Source organism: Amblyraja radiata, chromosome 20 (genome assembly GCF_010909765.2).
Source record: "Amblyraja radiata isolate CabotCenter1 chromosome 20, sAmbRad1.1.pri, whole genome shotgun sequence".
Classification (NCBI taxonomy): Eukaryota; Metazoa; Chordata; class Chondrichthyes; order Rajiformes; family Rajidae; genus Amblyraja; species Amblyraja radiata.
Genome location: NC_045975.1, coordinates 1,910,328 through 1,928,599, shown reverse-complemented (window position 1 = coordinate 1,928,599; position 18,272 = coordinate 1,910,328).

Here is an 18,272-nt window from a genome sequence, read left to right as displayed (position 1 = left end):
GATGTGGCCCTTGTGGCTAAAGGGATCAGGGGGTATGGAGAGAAGGCAGGGATGGGATACTGAGTTGGATGATCAGCCATGATCATATCGAATGGTGGTGCAGGCTCGAAGGGCCGAATGGCCTACTCCTGCACCTATTTTCTATGTTTCTATGTTTCTTTGCCTGTCTTAGAACCAAGATGAGGAAATAGGCTGAAATTGTACCAGCAGGGAAAATTCAAATTCTTAATGCTTTTTATAAAAAACGATTGCACTCTTCACTTTCTGAAAGTAGTTTACATTTAATCACATGTCAAGAACTCGGATAAAAGTAATGTACTCCAGCTTTTTGTGTCTATCATCAAATTCAATTATTGGAGACTGCAGACACTGCTTTACAAAAAAGTATACAGAGTGGATTCATCCTCGATTCACGTTCACAAGTTATAGGAGTAGAATTAGGCCATTCGGCCCATCGAGTCCACTCCGTCATTCAATCATGGCTGATCTCTGCCTCCTAATCCCATTTTCCTGCCTTCTCCCCGTAACCCTAGACATGCGTTCTGATCAAAACTGTGTCTATCTCTGCCTTAATATATCCACTGGCTTGGCCTCCGCAGCCCTCTGTGGCAACGAGTTCCACAGATTCACCGGCCTCTGACTGCGGAGAAGCACTTCTCGCACGGAATCCCTGCCGTCTTCCTCAGCTGCCAGACCCACAGATGCTCAACATCACCAGCCGTTTATCATTTGGCATCCTGCACCCAATCAGCACTTCTAAAGCCAGTCAAAAATGGAAACCCAGAATCTTCGGAAGGATAAAGAATAGACAAAGTAGGTTTCTTAGTTGTAGATGCATAGAGTCGCACGACACAAAAATAGACCCTTCAGCCCAGGCAAGAGGTTACAGAAGTGTGAAAACAAACGTACAACTCCAGATTCAGGGGCAGTTTCTTCCCGGCTGTTATCAGGCAACTGAACCGTCAATCAACAACTAGAGAGCGGTCCTGAACTACTATCTACCTCATTGGTGACTCTCTGACCAATCGTGATCCTAGCACCACGCACAACGTGATTCACCTGTCATCCAATCACAGGCCCTCTTATGCACATCAGTTGTACGCTATATTTTGGCCGTCTCTGTAACCTCTCCCCTCCCCCTCAATGTCCCCTCCCCCTCAATGTCCCCTCCCCCTCAATGTCCCCTCCCCCTCAATGTCCCCTCCCCCTCAATGTCCCCTCCCCCTCAATGTCCCCTCCCCCTCAATGCCCCTCCCCCTCAATGTCCCCTCCCCCTCAATGCCCCTCCCCCTCAATGCCCCCTCCCCCTCAATGTCCCCTCCCCCTCAATGCCCCTCCCCCTCAATGTCCCCTCCCCCTCAATGTCCCCTCCCCCTCAATGTCCCCTCCCCCTCAATGTCCCCTCCCCCTCAATGCCCCTCCCCCTCAATGTCCCCTCCCCCTCAATGCCCCTCCCCCTCAATGTCCCCCCCCTCAATGCCCCTCCCCCTCAATGTCCCCCCCCCCTCAATGCCCCTCCCCCTCAATGCCCCTCCCCCTCCCCCTCCCCCTCAATGTCCCTTATTGTCCCCCACCTGTCACTTACATACCCCGTCTACACCCACATTTTGTCCCTTATTTGGGAGTGAGGAAGTTGCCAACCCTGGGTCTCGACCTGAAATGTCACCCATTCCTTCTCTCCAGAGATGCTGCCTGACCCGCTGAGTTACTCCAGCACTCTGTGAAACTTCACCTATCCATGTTCTCCACAGATGCTGCCTGACCCGCTGAGTTACTCCAGCACTTTGTGCCTGCACCCTTCTCTGTTCAATCAAACAGGTTAGACATATTAATAAACGTTTTATATTAAACATAGTGCGGGTGTGGTCTCCAAAAGAGATCTTTGCTCTCTGCCTGGGGCTCGCAATGAATCGACAACAAACAACAGGAACTCCAGCTAATTGTTTTAACCTGGGCCATTACCAGGAAGAGTTTCTGTGCAAAGTTTAACATGAAACTCATCCAAAAACCTCAGCAGCCTCTCTCTGTACATTGCACCACTTCCCATGATGACAGCCTGCGTGATTCCGGGCTGCCTTTGACATTTTTGTGATATCAACTCTCGGCAGGGGCTCCGCCAGCTTTCGTGCAAATGTTTTTCATGCAACTAACAATAATTGGGCCAGACTTTCAGGAGAATTGTTTGCTTATTGTTAATTACTCTCTGGTTGGCAGAGTACTTTTCAAAACATTGCTCCAGCAAACATATCCTTAAGCAGTCTTGAACAGCTGCATAATGAGCAAATTTATGTGCACTTCTTTGCATTGGAAAGAGCAAATTGCTTCAAACTGCGAGCATTATCCGTGAAATAAATAGTCTGGTTTAAGCAGCACCAAATAGTTATTAAACAACCACACAGTTCCTCTTTCGAATTTTCAAGCGACATCTTTATGAAGCATCAGCATTTCTTAAACACAGAGTGCTGGAGTAACTCAGCGGGACGGGCAGCATCTGTGGAGAACATGGATAGATGACGTTTCATAGAAACATAGAAACATAGAAACATAGAAACATAGAAAATAGGTGCAGGAGTAGGCCATTCGGCCCTTCGAGCCTGCACCGCCATTCGATATGATCATGGCTGATCATCCAACTCAGTATCCCATCCCTGCCTTCTCTCCATACCCCCTGATCCCTTTAGCCACAAGGGCCACATCTAACTCCATCTTAAATATAGCCAATGAACTGGCCTCAACTACCTTCTGTGGCAGAGAATTCCAGAGATTCACCACTCTCTGTGTGAATATTAACCTACAAACCGACACACGACACAGAGTGCTGGAGTAACTCAGCGGGTCATGCAGCATCTCTGGAGAACATGGATAGGCAATGCTTCGGATCGGGACCCTTCTTCGGAGTCAGTCCATGAAGAAAGACTGGTTAGACTCGGCTTGTACTCGCTAGAATCTAGAAGATTGAGGGGGGATCTTATAGAAACTTACAAAATTCTTAAGGGGTTGGACAGGCTAGATGCAGGAAGACTGTTCCCGATGTTGGGGCAGTCCAGGACAAGGGGTCACAGTTTAAGGATAAAGGGGAAATCCTTTAGGATCGAGATGAGAAAAACATTTTTCACACAGAGAGTGGTGAATCTCTGGAACTCTCTGCCACAGAGGGTAGTCGAGGCCAGTTCATTGGCTATATTTAAGAGGGAGTTAGATGTGGCCCTTGTGGCTAAAGGGATCAGGGGGTATGGAGAGAAGGCAGGTACGGGATACTGAGTGGATGATCAGCCATGATCATATTGAATGGCGGTGCAGGCTCGAAGGGCCGAATGGCCTCTACTCCTGCACCTATTGTCTATGTTTCTATGTTAAGGAATGAGGATATTTTGCTTCTTGGTTAAAGGTGAAAATAAATAGGTTATTGATCCCTTTTGTTACAGAAGGTACAGAAGCTTGAAAGCGCGCACCACCAGACTCAGGAACAGCTACTTCCCTTCTGTTATCAGGCTTCTGAACGATCCTTCCATAAGCTAGGGTACTGTCCGATTCACCTCTACCCCATTGCGGACATTGGACTTTGTCTGTGGAACTGATGCACTACAATGCTGAGAACTATATTCTGCACTCTGTATCTTCCCCTTTGCTCCACCTTTCGATGAATCTCTGCCTTTCTCTCCCTCAAAATCCCATCTCCCTGTTCGCTACTCCCGCTACGTAAACTCTTCGACGGCCAGTAAGTTCTCTGAGGCTCTCATAGCTGCTCCCGACATCTGCACCATCGAGGCTTCTCCCCTCCACCTCAGCACTGACGACCTCATTTCTTTAATCAATACCACTTGCTCTTCCATCCTGAATTCTGTTGCTCCTCTTAAAATGAAAAAGCCTAAGCCTAAAGGCCGGCCCTGGCTCAATGACACCACCAGAGCCCTAAGAAGAGAATGCAGAAAATCAGAACGGAAGTATAAATGTGATAAGCTTCAAATTTTCCTTCGAACTTCACAAATACCAGGAAACAGTAAAGTCTGCGAGAACACTATACTTTTCCCACCTTATTTCCAAAAACGGCCATAAATCCAAGGTCCTATTTAGTACCATTACCTCTGTCATATGTCCTGCCCCCAGTACCAGCTTAACTGGGTCCCCTGCTAAGTGCAAAGAATTTACTACATTTTTCACCAGCAAAGTTGAGAACATCAGAACGAATATTTCCGCTCCTATCCGTGACCTAGCATTCTCTTTGGTCTGTTCTTCTAAATTAGACTGTTTCCAACCCGTTACTCTACTCTCCCTTGTAAAGCTGGTCTCCACTATGAAACCTGCTACCTGCCCCCTCGACCTTTCCCCTCTGCCCTTCTGAAGGATATCTTTGCAATAGCCGGACCCTGCATCCTCTCTATCATCGACAGTTCTCTGGCCACTGGCGCTGTTTCTACCTGTTTCAAGCATGCGGTGGCCCAGCCCCTCCTGAAAAAACCTAACCTAGACCCCACCTTGCCTAGCAACTACAGACCTATTTCCAAACTGCCTTTCCTCTCAAAAGTCCTTGAAAAGGTAATTCTAAATCAACTAATGCCTTACCTTCACCAAAATGCCATCCTGGAAAGTTTCCAATCAGGTTTCAGGGCCCACCACAGCACAGAGTCTGCCTTGTTGAAGGTACATAACAACTGCTTCTCACCATTGACTCCGGCAACTGTGCAATCCTGCTCCATCTTGACCTCAGCGCAGCATTTGACACTGTCGACCACACCATCCTAATTGACCGTATCCGGTACGGGGTTGGCATTGATGGCACTGCCCTGAGCTGGTTCATCTACTACCTCACAGGTAGGAGTTTCTCAACTAACATAGGCAACTCATTCTCCTTCCCAGCTAGCCTCTGCTGTGGGGTTCCACAAGGTTCCATCCTTGGCCCCATTCTCTTCTCCCTGTATATGCTCTCCTTAGGCCAAGTCATTCAAAGACACGGCATTCCCTTCCATTGCTACACAGACGATACACAACTCTATCCCCCCCTGAAACCCAACAACCGATCTAATCTACTCAGCCTTATGCACTGCCTCGATGATATAAAGTGTTGGATGGCCCAGAACCTCCTCCAACTAAACGAGAGTAAGTCTGAGGTCATCCTTCTCGGCCCCTCGGACTCCATCAAAATGATAGCAGGCAGCCTTGGAAGCCTTACCCCACTACACAAACCTCACGTCAAAAACCTTGGTGTGATATTTGACTCCGCGTTGAAATTTGACAAACAAGTCAATGCCGTGGTAACAGCTAGCTTCTCCCAGCTTTGCACGATAGCTAAAATAAAATCATTCCTCCAGTTTGACGACCTTGAAAAGACCATCCACACATTCATCTCCTCCCGCCTAGATTACTGCAACTCCCTTTACACTGGCATCAGCCAATCTTCCCTGTCCTGCCCGCAACTGGTCCAAAACGCCGCAGCGAGGCTCCTGACGGGCACCCGAAAAAGGGACCACATCACCCCGATCCTGGCCTCTCTCCACTGGCTCCCCGTGCGGTTCCGTATACATTTCAAGCTCCTCCTTTATGTTTACAAAGCCCTTAACGGGCTTGCCCCCACCTACATCAAAAATCTGCTGGTCCACCACACCACCTCCAGGTCCCTCAGATCGGCCGACTTGGGGTTACTGAACATCCCGCGCTCCAAGCTCAGGGGCGACCACACCTGTGCGGTTACAGCACCAACCTAGACGGTGGAACAGCATCCCTCTTCCCATCAGAACTGCCCCCTCCATCGTCTCTTTTAAGTCGAGACTTAAAACTTATTTCTACTCACAAGCGTTTCTTGAGGTCCTCTGAGGGAGCGCTGTGTGTATGTATTCATGTATGTAGTGTTGGATCTATGTACCACTGTATGTAGCATGTTAGTACATGCACTGATGGAAAGCACTTTGGTCAATGAGAGTTGTTTTTAAATGTGATATAGAAATAAAAATTGACGGCTTGACTTGACAACCTATTGTACTGAGGGTCATAGAGTGATACAGTGTGGAAACAGGCCCTTCAGCCCACACCGGCCAACATGTCCCAGCTACACTAGCCCCACCTGCTTGTCTTTGGTCCATATAGACAGACTTAGATTTAGACTTAGATCCTTTATTTGTCATTCAGACCTTTCGGTCTGAACGAAATGTCGTTGCCTGCAGCCATACATGTAATAATAAACAACAAAACACACAATAAACACAAATTAACATCCACCACAGTGAGTTCACCAGGCACCTCCTCACTGTGATGGAGGCAAAAATCTTAGGGTTACTGTCTCTTCCTTCCTATTCTCCCTCTGCGCTGAGGCGATTCCCCACTGGGCGATGGTAAGTCAGTCCCGCGGCTCACCGAGCTCCGCGAACGGACCGGTTCAAGCTCCACGGCCCGGGGGTGGTCGAAGCTGCCGCCCTCCAGTCCAGCGGACGCAGCTGTTGCCGCAGGAGCTCCGGAAAAACAGGCACCAGCCTGTGACCTGCGAGCTCCCGACGATGTCGTCCACTGGCCCGCGGCCGAGCCAAACCTGTCCTATCCATGTACCTGTCTAACTGTCCCTTATACGTTGGGATAGTCCCAGCCTCAACTACCTCCTCCGGCAGCTCGTTCCATACACCCACCACCCTTTGTGTGAAAATGTTGCCCCTCGGATTCCTATTAAATCTTTTCCCCTTCACCTTGAACCTATGTCCTCTGGTCCTCGATCTACCTACTCTGGGCAAGAGACTCTGTGCAACTACCCGATCTATTCCTCTCACTTTATACACCCCCCTCCTCCTCCTGCTCCAAGGAATAGAGTCCCAGCCCACTCAACTTCTCCCTGTAGCTCAGGTCCTCGAGTCCTGGCAACATCCTCATGAACATCTTGAGTTTGAAGCAATTGCATCAATCTAGGGGTGGGAGATTGCAACCTTCACGTGGTCCGCCCTGTTTTGACGAATGCAATCAACCCGGCGTGCACAATCAAGTAAGATCAAATAGTTGTCCTACAACTTTAGGCTGTGCACGTCATACGCAAGTAGAAGTATCAATCTAGAGTGTATCTAATTTGTTTGGAGAGCAGGCAAAATAAAGCTTCCTTGAAGAAGTGGTCGAATCTGATTTCAAAGGAAACCCTGGAACACAAGGGCATCTATTTTGCTTGTCACATCCCTTGTGGTTGTTGTAAGTAAAATTAATTTACTTTTTCTTGATAGATGCAGCACAGAACAGGCCCGTTAACCCACTGAGTCCATGCCGACTATTCACACTAGTTCTATGCTATCCCACTTTCTCATCCACTCCCTACACACTAGGGGCCAATTAACCTACAAACCCGCACGTCATTGGAGTGTGGGAGGAGACCCGAGCACCTGGAGGAAACCCACGTGGTCACAGGGAGGACGTGCAAACTCCACATAGGCAGCACCCGAGGTAGGGATCGAACCCGGGTCCCTTGCGCTGTGAGGCAGCAGCTCTACCCGCTGCACTGCTCTGATAATTTGTGATAATTGTGAATAAGAGGAAGTGTTAAGTGGATTTGGGCCACAGTGGAGAAATGGAATTAGGTGCTGGCTCGAAGGGCTGAATGGCCTACTCCTGCACCTGCCCTTCAGCCCAACTTGACCATGCTGTCCCATCTACATTAGCCCCACCTGCCCGCGTTTGGCCCATATCCCTCTGAACCTTTCCTATCCATGTACCTGTCCGAATGTCCCTTAAACGTTTTGATAGTCCCTGCGTCAACTAACTCCTCCAGCAGCTCGTGCCATACACCCACCACACACCATACACAAAAAGAAAGTTACCCCAGAGATTCCTGTTAAACCTTTCTCCCCTCTCAAGATACGATACAATACGATAGAACTTTATTCATCACAGGAGGGAAATTGATCTGCCAACAGTCATAAAAACACAAGATACATGAAAGGTGACATTAAAGTGACAAGTGGAAAGGATTGGGGGTGGGGGGTGGGGAGTGGGGAGTGGGGAGTGGGGGGTGGGGAGTCAGTCTCAGTCTATCCCACGACAGAAGGGGGAGGAGTTGTACAGCCACAAGGAAGAAGGGTCTCCTGTGGCGTTCTGACCTGAAACCAGATTGAGTCAAATGACGTTGGTTCAGCAAACGTATGAAGGGAGGGCCTCGGGCAAACCCTCAGCTACAAACGCTGACACTCCCCGTGTTTGCACAAACCCTTCCTATAAATATGTATGCAGCTGCTTGGCTTTATGTAAACCCTTCTACAAAAAACAAATGCATGCAGATGTGAAACAATATTTAACTCTGATAGCTCCGCTGCTCAGTGGAGACACAAAGTTAATCCAACCAGAGATAGGAATTTATTTTTTATAGGTTTGGAAATTCCTGAACCCGTGCCGGAGAATTCCTGAACCCGTGCCGGAGAATTCCTGAACCCGTGCCGGAGAAGGAAGTGTCACGGTGGCGCAGCGGCAGAGTTGTTGCCTCTCGAAACTAAACTAAAAATCAAAGAATTCACGCTTCCCTCGACACTGCTGTTCCTATTTGCCTCAGAGCTTTTATTAGCTTGTGATGAGCAACGAGGATGCACTTACAACGTTGGTCGGCACTGGGCCTGTACTCGCTGGAGATTGGAAGGATGAGGGGGGACCTCATTGAAACGTACTGAATATTGAAAGGTCTGGATAGAATGGATGCGGAGAGGATGTTTCCACTAGTGGGAGAGTCTAAGACCAGAGGATCACTGCTTCAGATTTAAAGGATGTTCCTTTAAGATTGAGGGAGGATCTTATAGAAACTTACAAAATTCTTAAGGGGTTGGACAGGCTAGATGCAGGAAGATTGTTCCCGATGTTGGGGAAGTCCAGAACAAGTGGTCACAGTTTGAGGATAAGGGGGAAGTCTTTTAGAACCGAGATGAGAAAAACATTTCTCACACAGAGAGTGGTGAATCTGTGGAATTCTCTGCCACAGAAGGTAGTTGAGGCCAGTTCATTGGTTATATTTAAGAGGGAGTTGGATGTGGCCCTTGTGGCTAAAGGGATCAGGGGGTATGGAGAGAAGGCAGGTACAGGATACTGAGTTGGATGATCAGCCATGATCATATTGAATGGCGGTGCAGGCTCGAAGGGCCGAATGGCCTACTCCTGCACCTATTTTCTATGTTTCTATGTTTCTATATTTAGGAAGGAGATGAGGAGGAATTTCTTCAGTCAGAGGGTGGTGAATCTGTGGAATTCATATCCACAGACGACTGTGGAGGCCAAGTCAATGGATATTAGGCAGAGATAGATAGATTCTTGATTAGTACGGGTGTCAGGGGTTATGGGGAGAAGGCAGGAGAATGGGGTCAGGAGGGAGAGATAGATCAGCCATGATTGAATGGCGGAGTGGACTTGATGGGCCGAATGGCCTAATTCTATTCCTGCAAGTTATGAACTTATGCTGCCTGACCCGCTGAGTTACTCCAGCACTTTGTGTCTTTTTCTTAACTTGTGAATCTCGTCTATCTTCAAGCGGGTAAAAGGAAAATACTGCAGTAAGTTTGTTTTTTGGAAGACCAGTATGTGAATTTTTATTCAAGTTGGGTAAAAACTTAGAGTTTCAGTTTGCATTGAAGCACGGGGGTGTGAATTTGAGCTGGGAGATGATGTTCTTTTGTACATGAGATGCCACATTGCATTGAACACACACAAAGGAGGAAGATGCATGACATTAATCCTTAATGCCAGACTCGTTCACAATATTCTATTGAAGGTTTGATCTGACAGAAAGTAAACGCGCAGGTACAGCAGGCAGTGAAGAAGGCGAATGGCGTCTTGGCCTTTGTAACAAGAGGAGTCGAGTATAGGAGCAAAGAGTTCCTTCTCCAGTTGTACATGGCCCTAGTGAGACCACACCTGGAGTATTGTGTGCAGTTTTGGCCCCCTAATTTGAGGAAAGACATTCTTGCTATTGAGTGAGTGCAGTGTAGGTTTACAAGGTTAATTCCCGGTATGGCGGGACTGTCATATGCTGAGAGAATGGAGCAGCTTGTACACTCTCTTCTTCTTTTGTGTCCATCTTCCATGTTTTAAATGTTGACGTTTCACAGAGTGCTGGAGTAACTCAGCGGGTCAGGCAGCATCTGTGGAGAACATGGATAGGTGACGTTTCACAGAGTGCTGGAGTAACTCAGCAGGTCAGGCAGCATCTGTGGAGAACAAGGATAGGTGACGTTTCATGTTTCTCTTGAAAGTATCCAGAGAACCGGCCTCCACCGCCCTCTGAGGTAGAGAATTCCACAGACTCACAACTTTCTCTGGGTGAAAAAGTGTTTCCTCGTCTCCGTTCTAAATGGCTTACCCCTTATTCTTAATGCAGCATTATCCTTATTCTGTATATGTAGCATTGGATAGTACTAAACCGAAGATAGACACAAAACGCTGGAGTAACTCAGCAGGATAGGCAGCATCATTGTCTGAAGAAGGGTCTCGACCAGAAACATCATCCATTCCATCTCTCCAGAGATGCTGCCTGTCCCGCTGAGTTACTCCAGCATTTTGTGTCTATCTTCGGTTTAGTACTATCCAATGCTACATATACAGAATAAGGATAATGCTGCATAAGGGGTAAGCCATTTAGAACGGAGACGAGGAAACACTTTTTCTCACAGAGAGTGGTGAGTCTGTGGAATTCTCTGCCTCAGAGGGCGGTGGAGGTCGGTTCTCTGGATACTTTCAAGAAAGAGCTAGATAGGGCTCTTAAAGATATCGGAGTCAGGGGATATGGGTAGAAGGCAGGAACGGGGTACTGATTGTGGATGATCAGCCATGATCACATTGAATGGCGGTGCTGGCTCGAAGGGCAGAATGGCCTACTCCTGCACCTATTGTCTATTGTCTACAATACTACACAATACTCCATCAATGCAACTCCACCAAGTTAAATTCCAGCACAACAGATAGAACAAGAGGGGGGGGGGGAGGGTTGGGGGGTTCATGGTCTGCTGTGCTTTGCTGTTATGTTGGTGTTCCTGTTCACACACAGTTTGCTGGCATTCACAGCTTGAGTGGATGATCCATCAGCCCTGAAGCAGGGTTGGGAACAGTGGGGGTGTGAGACACACTGAGATGGATAGCTGCCCTGAGTCAGGATGAGGTTACACTGGAGATGTGGCAATCAGTCCCCAGCGCCACAGTGCACCTCCGCACCTGTGCATGTACGTGCTCCATGGTTACCCTGAACACAGCACCAAGCCGGCATGTAGGTCCAGCCAACATCATCCTTGTGGAAGGCGAGGATACTCTTCATGTTCCGATCCAGTAGCTTACAACACAACGGAATGAACATTGAAAATCTGAAGAAGAACTGTACGAACGTCTGAAGAAGGGTCTCGACATATCAGATTATTAACGGTTTGGACCCGCTAGAGGCAGGAATCATGTTCTCAATGTTGGGGGAGTCCAGAGCCAGGGACCACACAGTTTAAGAATAAGGGGTAAGCCATTTAGAACGGAGACGAGGAAACACTTTTTCTCACAGAGAGTTGTGAGTCTGTGGAATTCTCTGCCTCAGAGGGCGGTGGAGGCAGGTTATCTGGATACATTCAAGAGAGAGCTAGATAGGGCTCTTACAGATAGTGGAGTCAGGGGATATGGGGGGAAGGCAGGAATGAGATACTGATTGGGGATGATCAGCCATGATCACATTGACAATAGGCAATAGACAATAGGTGCAGGAGTAGGCCATTCGGCCCTTCGAGACAGCACAGCCATTCAATGTGATCATGGCTGATCATCCACAATCAGTACCCCGTTCCTGCCTTCTCCCCATATCCCCTGACTCCGCTATCATTAAGAGCCCTATCTAGCTCTCTCTTGAAAGTATTCAGAAAACCGGCCTCCACCGCCCTCTGAGGCAGAGAATTCCACAGACTCACCACTCTCTGTGTGAAAAAGTGTTTCCTCATCTCTAAATGGCTTACCCGTTATTCTTAAACTGTGGCCACTGGTTCTGGACTCCCCCAACATCGGGAACATGTTTCCTGCCTCTAGCGTGTCCAAGCCCTTAACAATCTTATATGTTTCAATAAGATATCCGCTCATCCTTCTAAACTCCAGAGTGTACAAGCCCAGCTGCTCCATTCTCTCAGCATATGACAGTCCCGCCATCCCGGGAATTAACCTGGTAAACCTACGCTGCACACCCTCAATAGCAAGAATGTCCTTCTTCAAATTAGGGGACCAAAACTGCACACATTACTCCAGGTGTGGTCTCACTAGGGCCCCGTACAACTGCAGAAGGACCTCTTTGCTCCTATACTCGACTCCTCTTGTTATAAAGGCCAACATGCCATTCGCTTTCTTCACTGCCTACTGTACCTGCATGCTTACTTTCATAGACTGATGGATGGCGGTGCTGGCTCGAAGGGCCGAATGGCCTACTCCTGCACCTTTTGTCTGTTGTCTATTGACCCGAAATGTCACCCATTCCTTCTCTCCAGGGATGCTGCCTGACCGCTGGGTTACTCCAGCATTTTGTGTCTATCTTCCATTTAAACCAGCAGCTGCAGTTCTTTCCTACACAATATGACATTGAATTCTCCAATTTTTGGTAACAACCAAACATCACCTTCCCCCCCCCTTCCTTACTGTCCTCCCTCCATTCTCTTTCCCATCTCCCTCTCTCACCTGTGCCCTATCTATTTCTCCCCTTCCACCTTCATTCCTTCCTCTAGCTTCACAATTCCCAACTCTTCATCTCGGGCCTGTGTCCAACCATCTGACCACCAAACCCCTTCCCTCATGCATATCCACCTATCACTCTTCAGGATAGACACAAAAAGCTGGAGTAACACAGCGGGTCTGACCGCATCTGTGGGGAAAAGGGACAGGTTCACTGGAGAAGGGTCTGGACACGAAATGTCACATTTACCTTTTCCACAGAGATGCTGCCTGACCCGCTGAGTTACTCCAGCACTCTGTGAAACGTCACCTATCCATGTTCTCCACAGATGCTGCCTGACCCACTGAGTTATGGTGCAGCAGCATCTATGGAGCTAAGGAAATAGGCAACGTTTCGGGCCGAAACCCTTCTGGAAATAGGCAACGTTTCGGGCCGAAACCCGGAAGGGTTTTGGCCCGAAACGTTACCGATTTCCTTAGCTCCATAGATGCTGCTGCACCCGCTGAGTTACTCCAGCACTCTGTGAAACGTCACCTATCCACGTTCTCCACAGAGATGCTGCCTGACCCGCTGAGTTACTCCAGCACTCTGTGTCTGCTTTCACTAGATGTGAGTTTGCTCTTTGTTTTGTAACCGGCAGGGCATTGGGAAGTAATGGCAGGCTTGTTACTCGGGGGTGACTCAGACACATCGCTACACGGTCGCGCTAATGGATACAAAGCAAACAGATGAATTGAAAGCGTCTACGACAATGTCCCATGTGGCTGCGTTAACCCACAAGAAACAATTCACCCAGCACCAACATTTTCTTTCCAGCGGAGTATTGAGTTATGTCCTTTATCTTAAAGTAAGTTATGCCTTCAATTGAGTTTGAAAAATTGCGGGAAAAATTGAGGTCAAACAAACACGAAATCCATTAAGAAATACTTAAGGGATATGGGGAGAAGGCAGGAACGGGGTACTGATTGGGGATGATCAGCCATGATCACAGTGAATGGCGGTGCTGGCTCGAAGGGCCAAATGGCCTACTCCTGCACCTATTGTCTAGTGTCTATAAGGTTCTACTGCTGTTCAAGCTAGATGCAGGAAAAATGTTCCCTATGATGGGTGAGTCCAGAACCAGGGGCCACAGTCTTAGAATAAAGGGGAGGCCATTTAAGACTGAGGTGAGAAAAAAAATTTTCACGCAGAGAGTTGTGAATTTGCGGAATTCCCTGCCACTGTGGCAGTGGAGGCCAAGTCACTGGATGGATTTAAGAGAGGGTTAGATAGAGCTCTAGGGGCTAGTGGAGTCAAGGGACATGGGGAGAAGGCAGGCACGGGTTATTGATAGGGGACAATCAAGTTCAAGTTCATGTGAGTTTATTGTCATGTGTCCCTGATAGGACAATGAAATTCTTGCTTTGTTTCAGCACAACAGAACGTAGTAGTGATCACAATGAATGGCGGTGCTGGCTCGAAGGGCCGAATGGCCTCCTCCTGAACCTATTGTCTATTGTCTATAAGGTTCTTTTGCTGTTCTAACAAAAAGCATTTCACTGTCCCTCGGTACACGTGACGACAAACGAAACTGAACTAATCAGTCTGAAGAATGGTCTCAGAACTGAAACGTCACCCAGAGATACTGCCTGTCCCGCTGAGTTACTGCAGCATTTGGTGTCTATCTTTAAACTGATGATTCGACTGAAGTGCATCAATTTTTGATTTTGTTTCCCGTTGCATACAAGGGTGAGTATCGCATCATCCCCACAGAGTGCTTCCCAGAGCTGCTGCCTCACAGCTCTGTTCATGTACATAAACCATATGGAGCCGGGTTTATAGAATAGGTGAAAGTTTCACACGTTGGTGCAGGATGTGGCGAGGAGCTCAGGAGGCCTCTGACTCCGCACCCCTGCCTCTGCTGGGAGAGAGAACGAACGCACGCACGCAAACATTGCAACATCGCCCACAGCTCGCAGTTCTATTCATGCTTGTGTTGGTGCTGAGAGTTGTAGGGATTTATGGCAAAGTTGAGCTGAGTTTGAGTTTAATTTACTGTCAGGTGTAACGAGGTACAGTGAAAAGCTTTTAGTTGCGTGCTATCCAGTTAGCGGAAAGACAATACATGATTTACTTCCGAACCGTCCACTGTGTACAGATACATGATTAAGGGAATAAAGTTTAGTGCAAGATAAAGTTCGATCAAAAACAGTCCGAGTATCTCCAATGAGGTAGATAGTAGTTCAGGACCGCTCTCTGGTTGTGGTAGGATGGTTCAGTTGGCTGATAACAGCTGGGAAGAAACTGTCCCTGAATCTGGAGGTGGGCGTTTGTTTTCACACTTCTGTAACGCTTGCCTGATGGGAGAGGGGAGAAGAGGGAGTGGCCGGGGGTGAGACTGGTCCTTGATGATGCTGCTGGCCTTGCCGAGGCAGCGTGAGGTGTAGATGGAGTCGATGGAAGGGAGGTTGGTTTGTGTGACGGTCTGGGCTGCGTCCACAATTTGCTGCAATTTCTTGGATGAGGTCTTGGATGGAGCTGTTCCCAAACCGTGTGGTGATGCATCCTGTTAGTCTGCGGTTTATGTCAGCCTAACAAGGGTTTGTAGCACAACTACACCTCCTTGCACTTGATCCATTCCTCACAAGTTGCATCTCATCAAGAGATCGCCGAATAATCGCCATGTGAATGGATCGAAAGTTTCTGTCTCTGTTACACATTCAGGCAGTGGTTTCAGAATTAGAGTCATAGAGTGATACAGTGTGGAAACAGGCCCAACTTGCCCACACCGGCCAACATGTCCCAGCTAGACTAGTCCCACCTGCCAGCGTTTGGTCCATATCCCTCCGAACCTGCCCTATCCATGTACCTGTCTAACTGTTTCTTAAACATTTGGGATAGTCCCAGCCTCAACTACCTCCTCTGGCATCTCGTTCCCTTGCAACCTCCAGTTTAAATTCCATTTGGAATATTTTGGAGGACAAAGAAACCAAGAACCGCAAGAGATGCTACATGTGTCGCTTTACCTCCCCCCTTGACTCCATTCAAGGATCCAAGCAGTCGTTCAAGGTTCACCGGCACCTCCTCCAGCCTCATCTATTGCATCCGCTGCTCGAGATGTCGGCTGATCTACATCGGTGAGACCAAGAGTAGGCTTGGCGATCGCATCGCCGAACACCTCCGCTCGGTCCGCATTAACCAACCTGATCTCCCTGTGGCTCAGCTCTTCAACTCCCCCTCCCATTCCAAATCCAACCTTTCTGTCCTGGGCTCCTCCATGGCTAGAGTGAGGACCACCGTAAATTGGAGGAGCAGCACATCATATTTCGCTTGGGCAGTCTGCACCCCAGTGGCCTGAACATTGACTTGTCCAATTTCTGGTAGCACTCACTGTCTCCTCCCCTTCTCAGCTCTTCCTCAGCCCTCGGGCTCCTCCTCCTCTTCCTTTCTTCTTCTCCCCCACTCCTGCATCAGTCTGAAGAAGGGTTTCGGCCCGAAACGTTGCCTCTTTCCTGGGATGTCAGGACTGTCTTATGAAGAAAGACTGGATAGACTTGGTTTATACTCTCTAGAATTTAGGAGATTGAGAGGGGATCTTATAGAAACTTACAACATTCTTAAGGGGTTGGACAGGCTAGATGCAGGAAGATTGCTCCCGATGTTGGGGAAGTCCAGGACAAGGGGTCACAGCTTAAGTGTAAGGGGGAAATCCTTTAAAACCGAGATGAGAAGAACTTTTTTCACAGAGAGTGGTGAATCTCTGGAACTCCCTGCCACAGAGGGTAGTCGAGGCCAGTTCATTGGCTATATTTAAGAGGGAGTTAGATGTGGCCCTTGTGGCTAAGGGGATCAGAGGGTATGGAGAGGAGGCAGGTACGGGATACTGAGTTGGATGATCAGCCATGATCATATTGAATGGCGGTGCAGGCTCGAAGGGCCGAATGGCCTACTCCTGCACCTAATTTCTATGTTTCTATGTTTCTATGTTTCCTCCGCTCCATAGATGCTGCCGCACCCGCTGAGTTTCTCCAGCATTTTCCACTACCTTCCATACACCCACCTCCCTCTGTGTAAAACTCACTGCACAGAGTTTGCACGTTCTCCCCAGGACCGTGTGGGTTTTGTGCAGGTGCTCCAGTCTCCTCCCATTTTTTCACAAATGTGCAAGTTTGCAAGTTATTTGGCATCCGTAAACTGTCCCTAGTGTGTGGGAGGAGGTAATATACAGGTGGTCGCTGATCGGTGCGGACGTGATGGGCTGAAGGGCCTGTTTCCACGCTGCTTCTCCAAACTAAACCAGACTGTTCATTGTTTAAGAAGGGAACTGCGGATGCTGGAAAATTGAAGGTAGACAAAAATGCTGCAGAAACTCAGGGGGCGAGGCAGCATCTATGGAGCGAAGGAAATAGGCGACGTTTCGGGTCGAGACCCTTCTTCAGACTGACGTCGAGACCCTTCTTCAGACTGATGTGGAGGTGGGGGAGGGGCGGGTTCCAGCCCCTCCCCCACCCCCACATCAGTCTGAAGAAGGGTCTCGACCCCAAACGTCGCCTATTCCTTCGCTCCATAGATGCTGCCTCACCCGCTGAGTTTCTCCAGCATTTTTATCTCCCTTCGACTGCTCATTGAGTTAGTATGTCGCCCTGTGTAAGATGGTCACAGGTTTAGACACAGCATTAAACCTTCCCTTCATCTCCGGGCTCCACGTGGTTTCGTTTAGTTTGGTTATATATGTTCATGTGTACAGAGGTACAGTGAAAACCTTTTGTTTTCTAAATGGCGTCAAGTTGGGAAAAGGGGAAGTACAGCGGGATCTCTCCATCCATCCCCCACCCAAGTCGCACCAAGTTCCCGTTCTCATCTAGCCCACAGCTTCTTCTTCTTCTTGCGTATGGCGTGCACAGCCTAAAGTTGCAGTGACTAGTGGGGTACCGCAAGGCTCAGTGCTGGGACCGCAGCTATTTACAGTATACATCAATGATTTAAATGTTGGGATTAAAAGTAACATTAGCAAATTTGCAGATGACACAAAGCTGGGTGGCAGTGTGAACATTGAGGAGGATGCTACGAGAATGCAGGGTGACTTGGACAGGTTGGGTGAGTGGGCAGATGCATGGCAGATGAAGTTTAATGCGGATAAATGTGAGGTTATCCACTTTGGTCGCAAAAACAGGAAGGCAGATTACTATCTAAATGATGTCAAGTTGGGAAAAGGGGAAGTACAATGGGATTTGGGGGTCCTTGTTCATCAGTCAATGAAAGTAAGCATGCAGGTACAGCAGGCAGTGAAGAAAGCGAATGGCATGTTGGCCTTCATTACAAGAGGTGTTGAGTATAGGAGCAAAGAGGTCCTTCTGCAGTTGTATAGGGCCCTAGTGTGACCACACCTGGAGTATTGTGTGCAGTTTTGGTCCCCTAATTTGAGGGACATTCTTGCTATTGAGGGAGTGCAGCGTAGGTTTACAAGGTTAATTCCTGGGAGTAACTCAGCAGGATAGGCAGCATCATTGTCTGAAGAAGGGTCTCGACCAGAAACATCATCCATTCCTTCTCTCCAGAGATGCTGCCTGTCCCGCTGAGTTACTCCAGCATTTTGTGTCTATCTTCGGTTTAGTACTATCCAATGCTACATATACAGAATAAGGATAATGCTGCATTATGAATAAGGGGTAAG